This window comes from Pinus tabuliformis, chromosome 9, assembly GCF_031772625.1.
Source record: "Pinus tabuliformis cultivar Carrire ecotype Pingquan chromosome 9, CPIR1, whole genome shotgun sequence".
Lineage (NCBI taxonomy): Eukaryota > Viridiplantae > Streptophyta > Pinopsida > Pinales > Pinaceae > Pinus > Pinus tabuliformis.
This window is the reverse complement of record NC_142307.1, coordinates 1,075,869,987-1,075,875,502: the sequence shown is the minus strand read 5'-3', so window position 1 is coordinate 1,075,875,502 and position 5,516 is coordinate 1,075,869,987.

The following is a 5,516-nucleotide window of genomic DNA, read 5'->3' as shown; positions in this document are numbered from 1 at the left end:
TGACTGAATTTCAGAGGGAAAATATCTTCTACAAATTTGGTTTTTTGAGGGAATCAGTCACTAATCATTGACCAAAATTTACATCAAGTTTGATTTAATACCTTATGAAGCAAGACCACATCAAGCACAAGACATCTAGATCCTATCACCCTCAAGAAAACGGGTAGGTGGAAGTCACCAATAGAGCATTGGAGAAAACTCTTACAAATATTTTTAGTAGCAATAGAAAAGATTGGGAAGACAGACTTGTGGAATCTACTTGGGCCAACAACAAAACTTGCAAGACCACCACCGGATTCACTCCCTTTGAGTTGGTCTCTTGGAAGAGGGCCCTTTTGCCTATTGAATTTGAGTACAATACCTTGAGGATGGAAGCTCAGTTAGACTTGGATCTCACTTTAGCACAACAATAAAGGCTGCTCCAACTCAATTGTCTAGATGAATTCACAATGCAAAGTCTCCTACACACAGAGGTAATCCAACTACAGAGGAAAATTTGGCATGAAAATCACATCAGAGGAAGGAATTTCCAAGAAGGAGATTGGCCTTTGTTGTATGATTCCATATTTAAGGATTTCAAGGGGAAGTTGATGACAATGTAGCTGGGTCCCTATCTAGTAGAAAAGTGTCATTAGAATGGGTCTGTCCAAATCAGAACCATTGATGAGGAAGGGATTCCCTTACTTGTCAATGGTCATAGGCTGAAATTGTACAAGAAACCTTTGTCCAAGGAATAATTTGTTAATTCAGTCAGAAGAGAGTTAAATTTGATTAGGAGGCTCATATCCCTCAGTCCACCAAAATTATAAAAAAAATAAAAAAATTAATAAGAGGGCCTAGATGAAAACCTCCATGAGGCATCTAAGGTCCACTCCTGATTTGAAAACCTCTCTAAGGAAATCCAAGAGAAAAAAAGATGGAAAGAAAAATAAAATATCCCTAGGTTAAAACCTCCCCTGAGGCATCTATGGTAGGAACACAGGCTGAAAATCTCTATAGAGGCAACCTCCTTGTCTCAAAAAAAAAGAAAAAAAAGAGAAAATAGAAACACATGGAAGGATCTCTTACATCATTTCTACTAAACTTCTTCTTCTTTTGTAGGACTACACATAACTAGAATATTTTATGGTCACAAGACAAAAACTACAATTTTCCATCCATCCTTCCATCCATACATCTCATATCCACACTCTCCACTCACATACCCATATTTCTCCATCATCCAATCAACCAGACACTCCAATTTTACCTTCTCGATGTGATGCTACAGGAGGGACCTGTATTGCTATAGGAGGTCCTGTAATGCTACAAGAGGAGCCCGTGAGGCTACAGGAGGGGGATCCAATGGGAATACTAGAAGGCCATATTTCCTCTAGGAAATTATAAACAGGGTTCCTCCAATGATTCCTTAATCACCCATCTATTCCATTTATCCAAAACTTGCTCAAAATTTTCACTTTGTCCTACCTCTAAAAAAAACACACAAAAACACATGTTTATATTTCTCCAACATCTACACCAGTTCCCCATGAATATAAACCTATCCTCATGACCTACCATCACTTCCCCTCAACACCAACATGCAAGATGAATAATTCAAGGGAGGATTAAATGACTACTACAGGGAGAAAACTCCTCCTATAGGAGCATGTGCAGTCACCACAAAAATCCCTAAGATCCTTTGTTTTCACCCATAGAAAGCATGATGGAGCCATGTTTGCAACTAGGAAGGGACACATCATTGTCAGGAAGGAATTCCAACAACAACAATAGCTTAGACATTAGGTAGGTACCTGCACACACAATAAAGTTATGAGTTAGGGTATCATTGAGTTATGAAGACATGCACAAGAAACAAGAAAAAGTGTCAACTCCCTCTAAGATCATGATCTTATATGGCCCAACTCCAACATGATACCATCTCCATAAATTCGATCCATAGGTAGGCTCAGGTATGAAAACCCTCACCTCTTCCCTATGCATAAAATGAATGAAATGTGTAACCATCAAGAAATGAGCTTTAAAAGGTTGGAGGTGATCAATGAACTTGGCCACCCTCAAATAGTAAAATTAATTTTATATTAGTCACCCTTGCAATGTGGATATGTCAACTCAAAGTGAGGTGGTGTTCATAAAGAGGAGTGATAATGATGAGGAGAGGAGAAATGATTGCAAGGAGTGGGAAAAATGGTCCAAAAGGGGAAACGCATCTATATTCCATGCCACCAAAGTGGTCCAAGCCTTTTCCATAAAGAGAATATTATGCACTGGGCTTGAATTCATTTTCACATTCACTCATTTAAAAAAGAATAGTTAGAGTAAGGAAGATCTATTTTTATCAGACCACCTAGAAGTTTTGAACCCTATCTCTAGGTTCTACAAGAGGAAGCTATAGGAAGGGTTGAGATGCTACAGGAGGGGTGATAAGGATCTACAGGAGGAATTGAAGGGTGAAAGGGAGCCATGGTAACTAGAAATTTTCTCCAAACCACTCATGCACACACAAAGCTATTTTGAAAAGAAGTAAGTGTGTTGGGTAGCGGAAGCCCTGCACAACAGTTAGGGGGCTTGAAGGCTGAAGTTTTGGGTAAAGATAGGGTAAAGACTCTGATGAAAGCATGAAGCACGAATTATAACAGGTTGAGTCAAAGGGTAGTCTGCCCAAAAATAATGTAAAGAAATGTAAATAGAGTTGGCCTGCTCAGGGATCTCGGGCCAAGGAACAATATAAATAAAGCGAAGCTCTATGGGTAGAGATAGTTAAGTTTTGGTAGTTGATCTTGAATATGAAATGCAATAGGTTTTTGAAGAAAACAGTTTGAAAGTGTCTATAAGTCTGAGTCGAGGGTTGGGGTAGTAGATAGAGGCTCTGCAACTGTGTGCGTAGAGGCCTGGAAAGCCCGCCGATGTGTGCGTGGACCCCTGCAGCTGAGTGCGCAGGGTGGATCTAGATGTATTGAGGATAAGTGGAAATAAAGATAAGTTTCTCTGAAATTTTTTTGTTCCTTCTGAGCTATCGTGAATCTGACTTTTATAATAGTTGTTTCATTGATCTACTTATTGTATGAATGTATGTAAATCTGGGTTCATTTCAAATGCATGAATCAGTTACGTTGGTTAAATTTTTGCTTAAAGACCTTGTTGAACAGATCTAATTTATAATTGCATCCTCCAATAGAATAGCACACTAATAGAAAGGTATAATTAATCTATATCTGTGCGAATACCGAGCAGCACAGAGCTATAGACCGGTGCGTGAAACCTCCAGACCACATCTAGACATCCCTAGGGTGCGGAAACCTAGTTGCAACACCCTCCCTTGCTACCTTGGGTGAGACCTTAGTCCACTCTCTGTGGGATATTGCCGAAAAGGCCGGTAGTTGCGGAATTTGTTTGGCTAAATAACTCTTTCGAACCTGCGTTAGGCCCATATAAGCCAACAAATGGTTCCATTGTCGGGACTGGTATTTGCCTAATGGGTGTCTAATGTGGGAACACTGAAATCCTACAAAGAAAGAGCTTGAAGAGTGGTGGGACCTGAAGCTTCACGAGTTCACGATTCAGGAAAATAGGAACTTGCGGATATCGGAGGAAAAGTGTTTGGATTGCTATATATTCATGGATATACACGAGATCTTCTTTGTAACATTTCCGATAGAATTGTACAAGTGGATCATGAAGTTAGTTGATTGCATGGGGAGGTGCAAATTAGACTAGCCGATAGTGTGGACTCCAGAACCGGTGCACAGGCTAGAAGCCACAAAATATAAACTTGTGCATGCAGTAGAACACTGGTTAGATCGAATCATAGGGGGATTTATCACTGAATTCACGATAGATACAACCATAAGTTACAGTGAAGCAGAAATGCAATTTCTCCAAGGACCGCGGGGTAGGTACATCAAATCATTGAATACTTGGATTAAGATGTTGTTATGCAAAAAATAGATTTTGTGTGTATATTGATGTCTGGAGTAACGTGGAGTGGAAGGGGTTATCAAGGAGTAGGAGGAGTAGAGAACAACCCTCTGATTTCTATCTCGCAAGAGAGCCAGGAGGATCTCGCTAGGTTCTCGCCAGGAAGTGTGGTCCGATTGATTCAAGAGCGCTTCCCACTGATACCACCTCTGTCTACATCACCCCCTGCGTCACCCATGTTGAGTCCATCCACACCAACACCACCTCCACCCCCTCCACCACCACAAGCTAGGATGGTGACCACAGTTAAGTTACCGACACTTCAAGGTGTAGGGAATGAAGAGCCAAGTCGGTTCTAGTTTGTGATAAAATCTGCATGGGACGCGCAAGGCATAACAGATGAAAACATAAAAAAGGCTACATTGGTCAGTGCACTACAGGACCGCGTGCTGATGTGGTACATAAAATACTCAACTGACCATCCAAATGAGGGAATAGTGGCAATCCAAGATGCACTAAATAAATAGTTTGGCTGACCAAAGTCTAAGGCCCAGTCGGTCATTGGTTTCAAGGAGATAGCAATGTAGCTTGGTGAAACTCCGTGGGATCTGGACTAAAGGTTAAAGAGTACTATTCGTGAAGCTAACATGACTTTGACAGATGGGAAACATTGCGCATGGTTCATGGCATCAATGACACCCCATCTGAGGATGGCTTTGTCCCAACAAAAGATCTCAACCCAAGCTAAGGCACTGGCGACAGCAATGAGGTTATACGCAACCCCAATACCAGACCCAGGGTTGGGATTTCAACAAATCCATGCGCAACCTCAAAACTTGAGTTTGGAAATGCAAATCTTGAAGCAAGGAAGAATGTCCTGACTAGAGGTACGTCTAGAGGTAGGTTGTATTAAATGTAAAATCCAAGTTCATGACAAAGACCATTGCCTTGTCTTCATGAATTATCTAGCGGGACGAGGCTCAATGCCATTAAAGGTGGAGGTACAAGCAGGACCAAGTGTTGCACCTGTGCTCTGGTGAATGATTTTCCAGGTGGGAGGGAAGCATGCAACAGATAACTGCCACCTACTACAAAATTATACCCAAACCTCACAACAGTTGTATTGCAACATTTGTCAATCGATGGGACACAATGAGCGAACATGTCGAAGTTATGACTTAATGATAGAAAGAACCCCAGCCTACTGGGTGTAGACTGAAGTGCGGGGAGGAATTCAAGGATGCAGCCGTGGAAGAGAATTGGGGCCCGGACAGGGCCGCAGATAGTTAATCTATTATAATTGTGGTGGACTGGGACACTACACTCGTGACTGCACTAACCCAACCAAGATCTTGTGACCCTACTATGAGCAGTTTGATCATGAATTGGTAGACTGTCCAAATTTAACTGCCCAATTGAGCAAAAAAGGAGTACTCCAATCTCCACCAACCCAGAATATCCAGATGATGTGTGCAGAACCTTGTGAAGAGGACCCTAGTATAAAAATGGTACTAAGAAGCGACACAACTGTAGGAGGGAATGAAGGCAAGAAAAGGTGCTACCCAGCTATGAAGGAACATAACACTGAGCTGGAACAA